This window comes from Anser brachyrhynchus, assembly GCF_964034855.1.
Source record: "Anser brachyrhynchus genome assembly, chromosome: 5".
Taxonomy (NCBI): Eukaryota; Metazoa; Chordata; class Aves; order Anseriformes; family Anatidae; genus Anser; species Anser brachyrhynchus.
The window spans coordinates 10,976,167-10,993,619 of record NC_137699.1 but is presented as its reverse complement, the minus strand read 5'-3'; the positions used below and the strand labels follow the sequence as shown (position 1 = coordinate 10,993,619).

At 37.9% G+C, this 17,453-nt stretch overlaps 1 protein-coding gene across 6 annotated transcripts in view; it reads left to right on the top strand.

The window, feature by feature from the left end:
• Window positions 1–17,453, top strand: part of NELL1 (neural EGFL like 1) — a 292,307-nt gene that overhangs the window by 179,012 nt on the left and 95,842 nt on the right. The gene's annotated exons all lie outside the window — the stretch shown is intronic.

The following is a 17,453-nucleotide window of genomic DNA, read 5'->3' as shown; positions in this document are numbered from 1 at the left end:
ATGTAAACAAGAAATACCTAGCATCAGCTATGCTTTCTGTGAGGTGATAGGTCATTGATTTAGGAACTTTGGGGGGCTTTTTTCTGTGGAGAATGACAAACAATGATGTTCTATAAAGACAGAGCAAGTGAATATATTGACCAGTTGGCTTAGAGAGGGCTGTGTCATGAAGGTGCTTCATGAGTTCTACTTCTGTATTTATGAATTACCTTGTCTCATGAAAAGCTATTTATTTATTAATTTGCCATGTCTGGTGCTGCATAATTTCTGACTCTCTAAATAGAATTGCAATTACAGGAAAACTAACTTTTAAATTTTTGAGATGACAGTTACTGAAACTGAGAAAATTCTGTACTTAGTCTGTAGGCACAAGACACTGGATATTAATTTTTAGAATGTTGTAAATTGGCCAAGGAATCCCCTAAAGGAGTACAAAGATTCATATCATTCTTGTTTCAAGCTAAAGACCTTCAGGAAGGTTAGCCTGTCAGCTGTTGAAGCTTTTTTTTGAAAGATTTTTTTTTTGAAGGTTGCTTTTTGATCTGACTGTCTTTGGGTACTGTCCATCTGCACGATAGCATTGCTCTATTTAAAACTGTAAAATGATTTTCAGTGATTTAACAAGGATCACAGAAAGGTTATGAATATGATGGCCAAGTTAAACCTTCCATCCATATTGCGGTTCTGTCACCTCCTCGGGTGATACGGGGGAGAAATTCATTCTAGTACCTTTTACTCTATTACAATGAATGCAAATTACACCATACACAAATGTTTTCAGAAAAGTCTGAGTAAACAGCCTGGCTGTGTTCAACTGTGATATTTTTTTTTTTTTCCTGGGGATAATATAACAAGACGAACCCTTAATCATTCTTCTGAGAGACAGGGATGTTTGAATTAGTTCATACAAAACATGTTTTCACAGTGGTTTTCTTCATTTGCACACCTGATGTTGGGCTTAATGTGCCAGAAATTCAAAGTAAAACTCCTGCTTCGTGGTCATTAATCCAGTAATGTTGAAGTAATGAAATTACACTGGAAAAATGCAATGAAGTTTTTATCCTCAAAATTTTGTTGAACTCTGAGTTGTGGTTAAAAATACTTACTTTTTTTTTTTTTGATTTTGCACAAACAAATGTTCTTATAGTTGCCTTTCTGAGACAGTTATACATGGAAATAGAGGACACAGTGAGTTCTTACGTTCTGACTAGCAAGTATAAATTGAGGGGAAAACTGGAGATTATAGGAAGTGGCTTGCAGTCTAATTATTATATTCACTAGGGGTGAGAATAGTCTCTCATTACATTGGAATAGTTAGTACTGTAAAGCAGATAATATTAGAATGCTGTTGTGTTTTAGTAAATGGTAAAACTCCACATAAAGAAGTGGTCTGAGCGTCTCAGCCTGTGGTTCTGTGGTCACTTGAGGTTTTTACAGTTTGGACAGCTAATCTGAGGAACATTACCATTCTACCCATGGTAACCCCAGGGACACCAGTACTGCCTCTCTTCTGTTGGGTTTAAGGGCAATATGTTGTAAGTAAAACATGGCTAAAAAAAGAAGTGACAACAGAAAAATTACCAGTTACCCATCGCATCAGTTTCCTCACACAAGTGCTAGACTTGGCACAAGGAAAGAGGTCTGGAGGTCTGGACATAGCAGAACAGCTGTAAACAGTTTATGTTGTCTTTTAGTAATTGTGGGGCTTCATCTTCAAGCAACATATATATATATATATTTTTAAATGATATGAGCCAAGGTGATAAGTTTAGTATAATACTATCTGAAGTTGATAAACATCTATGTTCTCCTTTAACCACCTGTAAGGGTTTACATTACAGACATTTACGTGCACAAAATGGTTGTTTCAACTGCTACTGAAGTAATATCTTTGTAGTTCTGTAAGAAATCTTATTAATATTGTCCAGCAACACTGTAAATAGAATAGTAATGTTATGATCAAGAATAGGGTTTGCTTTTCTGCCCAATTGTACAATATATTTAATATCATTGTTTTCATGACGTTATAAAATCAGAATAATGCTGTTCTTTGACTTCACTGACTAGTACTTTGATAATGTCTTCATAAGAAAACAAAATACTGGTATTTGTGTTTTAGGAAATGTATGCACATTTAAATGAAATTGCATGGTGAAATTCTGGTAAATACAATGAAATTACTCTGGCAGGCAAATTTGTGACATCTGCAATTTTTGTGGAAAGTATGGAGAAATAAAAATGACAGAAATAATCTGAACGTGAATATTATGATTGCTGTTGATTTAGAAATAAAAGCAAAAAAAAAGAAGAGGAAAGCAAGTAACTTTAAAAAATCTGTAGAATCAGGCTGTCTCCTTTCTTGAGTAGAAAAATAAAGGAGGAAGAAATTCTATGCTTTTCTGTAAAAGTTGTAGACTAGAAGTGGATTATGTCAAACTAGATGTGGAAACTGTCACGAGGAAAGCGGTAGAAAAGGGCATAGTCTAATACCAAATGCTCTTCTGCTTTAAAATAGATACAACTATAGTTTAAGTGACATTGAAATGGAAAGAGAAGTGAAAATGAACACAAGCAAACTTTTATAAATACGTAGGTACCAAAACGTAGGCAGCAAGATCGTGTAAAACAGTAGAGGAAAATGAGAATTTTTCCTATGGGTGTGCATGTGTTCCCAATTTCACTGTAAGAAGTGGGCTTTAGCATCTCAGACAAATACTGAAATTTTGGGGATAGATCGGGGAAAAAAAGAGGCTGAGTTGAGATGAAATGGCAATTTCAATGCTGTGCCATCACCGTTAGCAAATTTGACGGAGCACGGAACTCGACATCAAGTAGATTATGTCTCAATATTTCTACAGAAAATAAAAAGTAAAGTAAGGAAGCATTTGCTGGAAGAAATTAGAGCACAAAAGGCAGAGGATAGAGGTAAAACGAGTTGAATAGATATTCTGAATTTACAGATCTATTAAGCTGCTTTTTTTGTAGGAAGAATTCTTTGAAAAAAATATCGAACTAATACTGATGAAGGAAATAGAAGTCATAGGTAGGTAACTCACACTATGCCCATTTACTTGAATTCTGTGAATGAATTCACGGATGAGGGTGAAGTTAAGGCCAATTTAGAAAAAGTCACTGAACTTCAGGATAAGATTCAATAGTGCAGTATAAAGGCAATTAACTTATCAGGGCAGAAGGGAAAGGTGAATCAAAAAAAAAAAAAGTTGAGTAAATGAATTAGGGTGTGTGGTGGGGGGAGGGGGGTAAATGGCTACCCGATACAACAGCGTTGCCTGTCAGGATGGGCCGTGTAGGAAATTAGTGGTAATGTCTAGATGAAAGAAGAGACTAGGACAACAAGGTTTCTCGTTGAGTAATGTGTCACCTGTAGACAGTTTTTAAGTGTGAAAGTAAAACTCTGTCATATGTAAAACGAGTAAAACTCAATGTTGTGACTGTAGGTGAAGAGCCAGGGATGTTGAATGCAGAGATTTATAACTTAGACTATAGAGGCTCTTGGTCTGTGTATTATTGCAGTGTTTCTGGGTGAAATCTTGGCAGGGCTTGAGTTCTGAAGCTTGGTAAATGTATGTAAGGAGAACATGTTTCTCTGTTTTTTTGTTTTCTTAAGTTCTAGTTTCAGTTCTGTTTGGTAGCTTGCACCACATGGTGTAGAAGTGATGTAGTGCAAAGTACAAGTCACCATCAATGTCTTGTTGCAATCAGTTGTCTTCTTGTTTTACACAAAGACTCCCAGAAGGACTGTATGAGTCTTGTCCTTGCTCTTGATAGTTTGTTTCAAATGTTTGTTTAAGAGTAAATTCTGCCGGTAGAGGTACTTATCTAGAAACAGAAAATAGCAGTGGCCTTTTTTTTTAGTATACTTAGATGGTAAAACACTAGACATTCTCCTGAAATATAGACAAGCTGAATTTGCTAAACCTTTTTTCATGTGCCCCACTAATGCAGAACAACCAGGAGTCTAGAGCTCAAACAAGCGTGGGTATTTTTCATTTTACTTTGGTGTTTTACCTGTTTTGTCTGTGTAACAGACTATATTTGGTGTGCTATTAATATCTCATTTAGTGGTTTTTACTGAGATGTAGATTTATTAGAATGATTAAATGGGGTGGATTTAGTTAGTCATAAACCTTAAAGCGTGTGCGATATGACTGATGCCTGGGAAGAGAGACATCAGGTGTTGTGATATAAAAGTCAAAACAATGTTTGTTCTAATTAGTATTCAGGTTGTGGAATGGTTTATTTCTGCCAGAGTATGGAATAGGATTTTTTCTTCCTGTTCTATTCCCCTGCAGCATTTCTCAGGAAACACTCAGGGGATTACAACTCAGTGTATAGTGGAGTCTTGAAAGCCATTATTTTAAAATGCACGTCTCAGTTCTTCTAGTTTAATTTGGAAGTCCAAATTAGTGTTAATTGTACTGCAGTTCTTCCTGTATATGTACCTTGGAAGGTGTGTTTTGGAGTGTGGTTGTCACCGATGAACTAATCAGTTCCTTCATGAACAACTTGCAGTGATGCTGGTATGGAAAAGTGACCAGATTTTGAATAGATTTGTTGTTGTTGTTTTGTTTTGTTTTAAGGTAATGGGAATAATTGTATGGAGTCTTTATCCATAATACATTCAAAATTTTTACTGACGACGAGAGTACATCAGAGGCTTGAAAATTATTTCTGTCCAGTGTAAATCACTGAGTCGGCCTATTTCACACTATCTTAATCTCAAATGGTAATTGGATGGGTGTATTATTTTTTTTTTTTTTTTTTTTTACAAATGGCAGTCCGAGAGCTGTCTTTCATTGCAGTTTTCTCCTTTGTTTCCAAGCAGGTACTTTTCTGGTAATGTAATTCTTAGCCTGAAATATGCTTAATAACCTGAAATAAGTGCAAGTGAAAGAAATGTATGCCTTCCAATGTGTAGGTAGTGTGTTGATGGTGTAGCAAACAGGTGGCTAAAGACAACTTTTCATCATCTGTTATGAAAAATAGTCAAGAATAGTATGAGAAAGAAGAAAACAAAGACAACAACAAAAACACCCTGGCTTTATGGGTTATTCCTGTTCTGGGTTCTCTGCTTTTCTTTGTGTCTTTCTTACATTGACATCAGCAAATGCCAGCAATGTGAGACTGTCTGATGTGCTGATGTTTTAGTATAAAAGCATATCTGATCACACCAAGGTGACTAACTGCCACTTAGGTTTAGATTCTGTGTGTGTATATGTCTGTTGGAGGTGGAGTTTAAAGCCTTTGATGGTGCATTGGAATGTGTTATGAATAATATGTAGGTCAGCACAGAAGTGGAAAAGAATGAACAGGTCTTTCCCCTTAGCCTCTGGTGTTCATAGTTGTAAGGCTTGGAACGGTTGATATGCCTTCTCAAGGCTTTAAATGCTGTTTCGTTATAATATGCACAAGTGTCATTAAAGAATATGGGAGGTTTGACTCATTTTGAGGTTTTGATCCTCATTCTTTCTTCACCACCTTGAACTTTGTGTAGTTGTTTATACCTAATACATGGTATATAAATCACTGCAAAAGCAAATATGTACACTCGAATGTGTTTTGGTGTCACTTGACATGTGCAAGATACCATGTGAAGTGTAAGACACGGGATAGTCATACATTTGGGTGAAACATTCTGGACATAACTGATTTAATAATTTTAAAACAATATACAGATATACAACAGTGAGATCAGTATTCCTATAGAGTTTTCATTCTAAAACTAGCAGAGCTGGACTAAATCCACTGTACTAATAAAACTGAAAATTTGAAATTTTAATGTAAGAATCTTTGTGATTTTGTTCATGATTAGTTAGTTATCAATATGATATATCAATATGATATATTGATAACTAGCATATCCATAACACATCTCATTTGTGTATTCGTTTTGAAGTTATATAAACACCCTTTGTAAATTACTAGACACTTTTAAAGCTACTTCAGTTCTATTGGTGTTGCTTTGCTTTTGGACTGTAATGATTTAAATCAATTGTGTTGAAATTGTTTAGGATAATTTTTTCTTGTCCTTAAAAGATCATCATCTAGATTTAGTCATGTGAGATTTTGAAATTTGGGTGTAATTATGTCCGTATTAAGAGTTAAGCTATGCATATTCACCATTATGCAGTTGAATTTTACAGCCTCTCCAAGGGCAGAATATTTCCTGCTGACGAGATCCTGTTCTGTGTGGGAGATTGTTGAAGATGATTTAGAATGCACATCAGTTATGGAAATAGATAATTTAAAAAGCATGATTAATGCATCTTGTTAGAATCTGGATCTTGATCTCTTTGCTGTCACAGATTATCTCCCTGCTCTAGATTTACAACTAATGTAAAATGAGTGTCGTACTGATTTATGTTTGCTGAGTAAGTGGTCCAGTCCAGACCAACTATTGTATCTGTGTATTGTATCTGTATAAAAGGAAGTAAATCCTGTAGTTATCACATGTGAAATATTTTAAAACTTGATCTTACAGGTTTGTTTGCTTGTGTGAGTCTAAAGGGCTCAGTAGGCCTACTCCTGAGCGTTTGTGAGTGTTCCTAGGTTTACATTCTGAAATGGAGATTCTTTTGTTGACCTGGTTGCCTATTGTCTCCTATTGCTTTGGTTAACATTGGTTCTTTTAGACTCAACAGTTCACTGTAGGATAAGCATCCTATACAGTGTGTACAAAAGAGTCAGAAGGTGATTACAAAAGTTAATGGAAATGTTCCCTGTGATTTCCTGGGCAGTAAACTACTTCGGCTTTGCAAGATCCTCCAGTTGTGTCTTTTTCACGTGCTTGTTTTGTCTTTTTCCATCTGAATTATTCCCAGAGTGACTTTCAAATGCAACAATTGCATTAAGTAGTAAGAAGACAGTTTTTAATGTTCATAGCTTCTCTTCATTATTTTTATTTTACATTCAAAATGAAAACACTGTTTCTAAAGAAGAGGAATCGTATTGAACTTCATTAATACAATAACATGTTAGGCTGGGAAGCAGTTCTGGAAAAAAAAATCATAAAGTTTTCTCTCTTTACTGCTTTTAGTTTACATAGATTATTCAGTTAAATTCCAAGTATTGCAATTTTATTTAACAGGTTGTGGGCCTCTGTTAACAAACAGGACTGATACAGAGGTTCCTTACTTAATGGGGTTCAGATGATACATTTCATTTAGCTTCTAGGACAATTTCAATATTCATTGCTTTCTTTTTTAAAGCAGTACATCAAAACAAAAATGTCAAGTCCTTGCTCTATATTTAATGTCTGCACCATCCATTTTTTTTTGGCATTGATTTTCTACCCTTTTTGAGATCATCTCAATCAGTAACTTCTTCAGTTTGCAGCAGGTGTTATCGCCTCCCAGGTCTCTGTTGCAGAACACCATGAGGAATGCAATTCAGAGTCTCCTGACGTCGAGAGGAAGCTTTCAAATGTTGCTAGAATGGGTCGTTCATGTTACCCAGACAAATACTTTTTTCTTTTTAAAATCTAAAATTTGAACAAAAATTATCAGCTACTAAATCCTCAAACACACCCTTCCTTGAAAGAAATAATTTGATCTGCTCTACTGCTTTTCTGACAGTAGAGCAATAGAAATCATGGCCAGTCGTTTGGGTCTGCAGTGCTCGCTGGTTCAAATTTGTAATCCTTATGATGAGTTAAACCCAGTCTATTTAGATCTGCAACCCTACTGGCCTACCTTCAGAGCCTGCTGTGCACTTATTTGGAAGAAAGTACTTTTTTTTTTTTTTTTAATAGCGGGTGGAAAAAATCAGTTCAGTAAGAGCATCCTGAAATATCTAAGCACAAAACTTAGTGCAGCGTGGACTTGACTCTGTAGCAGTGCAGAGCTCTGTGTCTCTAGTGAAATCAGTTAGCGTGCAATGATTTCTGGACTAATTTATGTGGAATGGGCATGAAAAGGCAAAAGGATGCCACAAACATGAAATTCTTTGGATTCTCTGTAGGAAACAACCAAGCAATATTAAAAAAAGAAAATAAATATCTTGCCCGAATGTAAAGTAAGACCATTGCAGGTTTGTTTTGGCATCACTGGGTTACCTTCACGACCGCACCAATGAGGAAGGAAGTACTTTTTCACAGAACATATAATCAAATTGCAGAACCCTTGACCGCAGGATGGTTAGGAGGCTAGGAGGATTGAAAAAGCTGCATCACATCTCATAACAGATGAGAATCCCAATTGGTGGGTGCCCAGTCTTAGGTTTGAGGAATGTCATGGGGACTCCTTGAGAAGTGTCACCATATATCTTTGCCATGTTCTTTCCCTTGGCATTCATTATGAGAACATAGAGAGAGGAAGCTGGGCTAGCAGGCCCTCTGGAACAACCAGATTGATTTACTGTTATGTTCTCACCAAGATTATTCGTAGAGCAATTGCTTTTAGATAAAGATAGTATAATTCATTTATTTATACATTTTTAGTTGCACAAAAGGGTTACCGAGATTTTCAAAGGGATCTGTTCCTTACCATAGCAGAGGAACAGACTACAGACAGAAAACTTCTTTCAGCCTCCTGTTTTGCTGAATTTCCCACACTACAGTAAACCAAGGTAAAAACACTGTGATTTGTCAAATGTGACAAATGTAGGCAGTACCTGATCCAGGTTTCAAACTCTGTTCCTAAACTACTGGGCTGTGTTTTTTCCAGCAGAACTATTGAAAGTATTTTAAAAATACCCAAAGTATTTTAAAAATACCCCAAAGAAATATTGAGACTGCAAGGTCAATCATGTTAAAATTTGGGAGATATTTAATATTTAGGTCACTTATTCAATCTTAAGTCACTCATGTCCACTGCAGTAATACGGTCTTTACTGACAAAATCACATTTTTTTTTTCTGACCTTCTTACCCATTCAGTGCATGGTATAGGCCATCAATAGGTGAAAGGGATGAAGTCCTGAAAGGAAGTACTCAATGTTTATTGAGTGCATTCTCTGTGTCCAAGTGTGGGATAGGGACAAGAGGGAGTCTCAAAACAAAGAACCCCCCCCCCCCCGCCCCCAAAAAAACAAAAAACAAAACAAAAAAAACCCCAGCACAAAACAACAACAACAACCAAACGAAAAATCCAGCACCCAAACTACCTTTAACTTATTTTAAGAAATAAAAGGATTTTTTTTTTTTTCTGCAATGCAGCTTCTGGTAGATATTCAGTGCAGGAAAAACTTGGCAACAAATGGCTTATTTGATCATGTTTCTGAAAATGGTATCTTAGAGTCAGGAGAACTTGCATGGTCCTGTGTGTAGATTTTGCTTTCTTTGTTTGCATGAGTTACGTTGGTTGGCCTACTGGTTTTGGAGGTTGCATTTATTTGTTTAGCACTGGAAATGGCAAATCTGGAAGCTATGTAGGCTGTCTGATGGGATAATTTGCATATTTCTATCTGAAACAATTCTTTAGTTTGCAACCGTTTCACAGTGGTGCTGGTATTTTAGCCTCTGCAACATGCTGAAAAGTTGAGGCACCCCTGTGTGTGTATAGAGTTCTTATCTAAAGTGTTCAACGATAAAAATAATAAATGTGGCTATGCTAAATGAGCATATGCTAAGCACAAGAGTAATGACAAGCTTAAACAGTATACTGCGAATGGTACCTGAAAGAAATGTTGCAGTGAAAAAGAATCTATTCCAGAACCTACTAAAAAATAAAAATAAAAGTGGTGCTTTGAAGTTTGTATCATCAAAATGAATTATTGGGTGAATTCAGTACACGAACTACAAGAAGAATGTGAATTAAAATAGCTTAGAACACATTAAGTGCAGAGGGAATTAGAAGTGAAAGTAAACCAAGAAGAGGTGGGAATTGAAGGGGTCCTGCTTTTCAACATGATTTAAAAGTCAGTCATCCAAGAGTGAAAATGAACAATTTGTATGTCATAGAAACTAGGAGTTTTTCTTTAGGTATTCCTGAAGGGGAAGAGCTGCGTGACCTATGTTATTATTCTGCTGATAAATACTCAAGCATCTTAGTGTGTCACCTTGATGCTGCTTGCGGTTTTCTCTCTTTTTTCAATTGTGTGCTTAAAGACAGGAATTGTCAGGCTGGATTTTTGAAGCTAAACCTCAAAACTGACTGTTTATTTGAAGGCTACATGGTGCACAGGCATATCAAGCACGGCTTGAAATTTTAAAATGATGTAAAATTTGCAAATATACCTTTGTTGTATTTTAAAACAATTTAAAGCAGTACAAGTCCATATCTTTCTGCACGCCTATCTTACCCATCTTTCTCTGTAGCCTGTTAATTATGTTGTAGCCTCAAGGGTATAATATGTGTATGCCTCACGTAGACTATGGGATGCATTTGCTGCTACTGATGAACAGACTGGATGACTGTTCTCAACTGTCACTTGTACTATTAAAATGTATCGAAACCATTCCCTCGAGCATATGATTTCAGTGCCTGATGGCTTTGCGAAGGAGCTGCTGTGAGTGGAAAGCCCTGGGATGGAATAAAATGGCAGTTGGGTGCGGAGCTACAGGAATGCGTGCAGAGCTTAAATAGGCAATATCCATTCCCCTGCATTAATTATAATGGTTTATGGATGCTCATTAATATGCCACTTTTATTACTGAGACACATGGTTGCACTGCTTTCCTGACACCTATTATTTCCTCCCTCTGAACAGAACAAAGGAAACAATAGTCGTCTGACATTGCCATGACATATGTTATTTCCCAATAAAAGACTGAGGTAATCAAATCAGTCCTGCATGCGCAACACAGTATTCCCTTAGCCTTAGGAGAGAGGCAAGTGAGAAAGTTCTTAATGTGGTAATTTTAGACCTGACTGGGCAAGGTATGTGTCTAGCTGAAAGTAAGCAATTGATTCCAGTGAGACTACGTATGTAACTAGGTGCTTAAGTTTTTACTTTCATGCCAAATATGTTTTGCTGTGTTTATGTCACATGGGTTAGGATGAACACAGACAGTAAGCATTCATCTTTTGCTGTGGATATCAAGTGGAGGTTGAATTTGTCATATCTGAAGAATAGCTGACTGGCCAAACCCACCTATCGCTCATCTTGGAATCCTCAGCAAACAGAGTGAGCTGATACTTCTACTTAATACTAACGTTCATTCAAGATCCTTTAGAAGCAGTACTTAGTATTATGTTAAAAAATAATCAATATGTTTCTGTAGAAATTTAATCAGTCAGTGTAAGGTTATAAGATAACAAGACTTAGAAACTAATTTTCAGTGACATCACAGGATGTAGTTGGAGCCAAAATAAAAATGAGTGGGAATCTGCAAATGGTTGCTAATAGTTATTGGCCAAGTGATTCTGAGGGCTCCATTATTTATTTATTCTTTTATTGCTATAGAAGCTCTGAAATTCAGAAACAGCTCAGATGGCAAGGTCTGATCCACTGAGTATTTGTACCCATTGCTTTAAAAGTTTATCAGGTGAAAGAAAAAAAGTGAAAAAGCACCTGCACCACAGCATGATAGAGGACAGGTGATAGGTATCTCATCTTCTGGCCACTTGGTGTAACTGCTAGCACAGGGAGTTGTGTAACCTTGCACTTGCTTCCCTGCTTCTGTGTTTCCCACATACCTAGTTGTGGAATGAGAGGGATGAAGATGGGAAAACCTCCTCTCTCACTTCCTTTGCTGTCGTGTCTTGTTCCTGAAAGAAATGGAGCTGTGCTTTTCATTTACTCCAGTGAAGGGACGAGTTAACCTTCTCCCCACCCCGCCCTCCACCACTTTCCAGGCAAGTGCTTCATCAGCAGAGCACTCTGCAGGACGTGGGTGATGGCATGTCCCCTCGCCTTGCTTTGCGTGGGCCCGGGTGGGTTTTGTATGGAGGCTCTTTGTGGAAGTTGGGGCTTTCTGTGGGATGCCATGGTGTGCTCTTAGGTGCTTGGGCATGAGGACAGTGGGGTTGGGAGTACGTCATGACCTGAGGGAGCTTCATTTCTGCTTATTCCAGCTGACAGCACCTGGTTCTGTGCCAAAGGTTTATGCCTTGTCTCAAGGTTTCTGTGCAAAAGGCAGGTGCCTGGCATCTCTAATGGAGCTCAGTGGGTAGGATGATGAGAAGAGCCAAGGAAGAGCACTGAATGGCATTTTTAGATGTCCTAACTGAAATTCTGTCCATACTGTATTTGAGGCATGTGAGTGCTTTTTAAGATCTTTTCCTTTGTGTTTGTCTGTTCGATATTGTTTTTGTGGTTCTTGTTGGTCTGAATGTCTTTTTGGGAGAGTTGCACCTAGGGATACAATGAATTACACCTAATGCATGAAATCAGATGCGTGAAAACAAGTTTAATTAATTGATACTGATAAAGGTAGATGTTAGAAATTTGCAAGCGGTGTTTCTTCATGCTGAGTGCTTAAAACTGAAGATTGCACATTAAACAGAAGCATGATACACATCTAGAAGTATCAGGTACTTTTATGATGCATTTCTAAGCCCCGAACTGTGATTTTTATATAGGCTTCAAAATCTTCAAAATCTTTTATAAAGATGTAAATCTTTTCATAAAATCTTCAAAATCTTTTATATCACTGTATATATATTATATCACTTTTATATCACTGAGAAATATGATGGCCTTCAATGCAAATAAACTGCTGTAGAATGAAACTGAGCTTAAAGTAAGCAAACTTGGCATACTGTATTTGCATCTGAATATGGTTACCTAATTCTTACTTAAATCTTAATGTTCTTTTTGACCTGATAAACCCTGTCAACTATGTCTCCTAGGTCGTACCAGACAGGTCCAGTCAGTCTCACATCTGTTCTAGGCAGGCATTCTAGGCACATGTTAATGAGATAATATGTAAAATGACAGATAGTCTCTTCTTGCTGTGAATACATTTGACAGATAATATTTCAAACTACAGGTATCGTGAGAAGAAACATCTTCACTAGAAATTTTTTCTATGCCATCTAAAGAACGGATGCACTCTTGAGACACTTAGTACTGTTTATTTGTAACACACTGCAATGCTGAAATGCTCCACAAGACCAATTGCCCTTAAGTGTCATAGGCTGCATTCGTGTGTCTCATACTGGTGACTTCAACAGACTGCAAAAGCAACATTTATCTCCGCTTAGCTGAGCCACTTAAACACTTCTTTCATCCACAGACTGCCTGCAGTACGAGGGTGAGAATACTTCTAATTTAAGAGAAATTATTTTAACCCTGCGGTTGGTAACACACTAGTTTATATAATGTACAGTAGATAGAGGATGCAGAAGTTGGTGTCTACTGAGGCAGTTATTCACATTTATGTGGACGGTGACATTTGTTCATGAGGACTGTTGAACACACATTCAGAGGCTTTAACACAGCCTTTTCAGCGTGTGCAGTGATAGATGGCTGTAGATGGAGAAACGCAGGAGGAAAGTTGAAACTTTCATGCAGTGATATTGCAATTCCACTTACAGTTAGGAAAAGGGAAAGACTGTGAGAGCATCTCCGTATTGTGCAGTGGAGCATGGCCCAGTATTGCTGCCAGCCTTGACTGTGCTGTGGTATGCAGAGCGTGCAAAGGGCACGGGGTGCAGAAGGCTGGGGACTATCTGAGTCCCAGGCATGGCGGGCACTGCCAAGCTCCAGCGGTGCACTCCGAGCCAAGGGTGGCACTGCTTTGCTGCCTCCAGCGTCGTGCCTGGTTGCCTGCTCAGTGCTACCTTAGGTATCTCTGCGCTATTGTGAAAGGTACATTTTTAATTTGTGCTTAGTAACCTCAAGCCATGTTAATATTTTTTGTCATGATTCCAGTATTATTTGTATGTAATTAAAATGCTAATATAATTACAAGAGTGCCTGTTTAACCCAGCCTACTGCCTTTTCATGGAAGTCCCCGGTTAGATAATCAAGCTTATTCAGTCATATTAGGTATTTCTTATTAAACTATAATAATTTGAGAAGTTTTCCTGTAAGTCAGGTGAGACTTTTGTATGAATGTATGGTAATTATATCGGTGATGGACCATATGAAAGTATCTTCAGCTAGCTCTGTATTTGCATTTCACTAGTGATGGTGATTAGCTGGCATGAAATCTTTTTCATTTTATTGCATTGCTTCAAGGATGCAGGGAAGCAACTATTAGGTATAAAACAACATGATCTTGTAAAACAACACAGACCTTGTAAGTTTGAGCCACCACAAAGCTTAATGTGACTTTTGTTTTCCAAGCCAAAAATCAGTGCAGACGTGGGAGATTCAAATCTCATCCTCAACAGTTACAGGTATTGTATGTATTAATCTCAGTTGTCCACTTAAACAATGCCGATGGAAGCATTTCTGCAACATAATTGCAGTGTTCTTGTGATGTTTGAATTGTGACTGCTGGGTTGCCAAAACATGGTTTTATTGTAGATTTGTTTCCTCAAAAATGCATGTTAGAAGCCAGAATGTGTACTGTTAAATGCAATGTAGGAAATCAAAGTACATTTCAGTGTAGGACAGTAATAATTTGTTGAGCTAGTCATGTACTTTCAAACCAGTGAGAATTACATAAATCAAAAAGTTAACTCTAGCTTCTTTTGATGTGACACTGTTTTCTTTGTGCTGTTAAAGACATACTGAGATCAATTTTTAAGGTGTGGAGCAGCTATCATGGCATGTATCACTTGAAAAGGCAATTGATACAGCTTCCACTTTGTCTATTGGTATAAGAATAAATCACAAAATGGTCCGCCTGCAAGTCTGTAAGCTCAATACTGCAGTGCTGTTGCACTGAGTTGTGTGTGATTGTGACAGCAATTATTTGGATCTTGGGACAAGGTAACATAATGATTTTTTTTGCTTGTTTTGACTGTGACATTTCATTTGCAATGTTGTATGGATTTGATTTATTGATAACATTCTATGGAATTTCTATGTGAGGAGAAATTTTCTGAAACTGACACCACCTTTTGTGAAGTTCCTTGTAGTTCTTGCATACAGATGAGGGTGATGCTAAACCTGGCTTGCTGAGTGCCAGCTCTGTGGATGGGCTGCATTTGCTTTTAGTCTGCCTTTTTTGTGCAGTCCCTTCACTTACAGGTTGTGTGAGTTGTGTGTTGTTGTGGTGTGCTGCTGAGTCTTGTTCCGGAAGAGCCCTGTATGTTTTAGTGTAATGTGATCAATAATGGCTTGACAATATATATGGGGAGGGAGAAGAGAGAGGGGAGGGAAAGTCAAGCGAGTTCAGTAGCTCTGTGAGATGTAGAAGAATCCTCATCCCCGCTCCACTCCACATGCACACACATACTTATCGAATCAGTCAGATCAGTCAGGCCAAAATTGTCTCCTCTGCTCTGCAGGAGCCCCGGCTTCACCCAGTTGTTCACAGCTTCTGTACTCACAACAAATTGAGACTATCTGCTGTAAGCGTTGTTGTCAATGTCTTAGAACACAAGTTAATAAGGGCAGGGAACCAAGTCTATTACTAATGCCTGCCACTGCCTGCAGCCATTGCTACAGTGCCTGGACTGGCAAGAAATAAGAGAGGATAATCCAAGGAAGCAACGTATGCAATTGTCTGTATCCCTTCTTGTTTCATATTATCCGTTCTGATTTTAATGACACAGTCAGCGGACAGCCTCTAGTCCTTGGAGTTATTATGGATTCTCTTAGATTTTTCTTTCATTTCTTCCTAACTTCCAGATTGCTACCATCATTGCCTAGGAGCTTCTGCTGAAAGGGCAGGACCTGTGGTCTATCCTGAGCGTGTCCTTTATATTGATTCATACAACAGTCAGCTAGCTGAGACGCAGAGCAGAGGCTTCAGGTTAGCTCTTCCCCATGATGAAACATATTAACTGTTTCAGTGCATTTGTTTTCCACTAGCTTCAGGAAAGGAGTATATTAAGGTCACTTTTTTCCCGAATCTCCCAGCTGGCAACATAAAATGTTACTTCACCCCTAGGGCAGCATTTCTTTTGCTGTCATGTGATTCTGGGGAGTTAGTCTTGCTTTTCACCTGGTCAGGTAGAAGGATATGTCTGTGTATTGGGTTTATTAATTTCCAAAAATACACGCTATGAAATTAAAGAAGTAGTTAAATATTAAATTGATGGGAAGAAATGTCCCTTTAGTGCTTTTATGTTTCCTCTTCCCAAGTAAGATAACTTGTAAATCTTCTGGTTGGAAACTTGCATTTCAAAGTTCTTTTCCAAAACTTGGTCACAGAATGTCGATTTTACACATTCTAAGAAAGATACTTTTCTCTTACGCTGATTATTTCTTTTCCAACATTAGAAACATCTCTAATTGTGAACTTTTAAATAGGAGTACAAGTGTGGCTAGCTTGTATGGTGAGGAAATGTTTAATTTCCAATTAAGTTTTGGGGGCAGCTGTGCCTTGGGGGCAGAAGGGGAAGAAAGGAGTGGAATTTGTCAGTGGTATTTGCTGACTGGGTGATTATTAGCGATAGGAGATGCTGAAAGTTAATTAGAGTTTCTGATCTGGAACAGTGTATTAGGTTTAATTATGTCTGGAAGTCTAGTATTTTGCACTTTTTCTTTTAATTAAAATGTATGAATTTAAGAAGCAAAACTTCTAAATCTTACAGTCTGAGTAGACCAAAAGCAAGAAGTAACTACACTGTCTACATTATGCCATTAAAAAAAAAAAAAAGGCATTAGAAACTAAGTAAGATAGGGGAAAAAAAAGGCTTAAGTATCTGACCTGTAAGAAATGAAATGTGTTTATAATAGTGTACACAACCAGGCTTCTTAGCAGAACTCCAGCTGATACCTACGTGATCTGATATGGAATCATAGAATCATCCAGGTTGGAAAAGACCTTCCAGATCACCAAGTCCAACCACCAACCTGACCTACTGAGTTCCATCACCAAACTATGTCCTTTAGGGCCCTGTCCACATGTGTCTTAAGTACATCTAGGGAAATACGCCCAGGGATTGGGACTACACCACTTCCCTGGGCAGCTCATTCCAATGCTTGACTGCCCTCTGCATGAAGAAATTCTTCCTAATATATGCAGTCTAAACCTCCCCTGGTGCAACTTGTGGCCATTGCCTCATGTCCTATCTCTTGTCGCGGAGAAAAGAGACTGACACCTTCCTCGCTGCAACCTCCTTTCAGATAGTTGTAGAGAGCACTGAGGTCTCCTCCTCTTGTCCAGAGTGAACAATGCCAATTCCCTCAGCCACTCCTCGTAAGTAGCAACTTTTCCTATTCTGTGCTGTCATAGGGTCACAGTATGCTGTTGATTTTCTCATTTTCATGTGAAGCATAAATATCAAAGATCCAGTACTGAGAGCATTTAGGATCATGCAGATGTGATCCCTGAGTGTCCTGGGGAAATTCCAGTTGCTGTTCAGTGTTGTTGAGTTCCAGGGAACTGTATCTCAACATTGAATAAAACAATTCCTCCCCTAGGTTTTTACAGCATGGTTTCAGGTTTAGGGGTGTTACCAAGTAAGTCGCTATGTGGGATAAAGCATG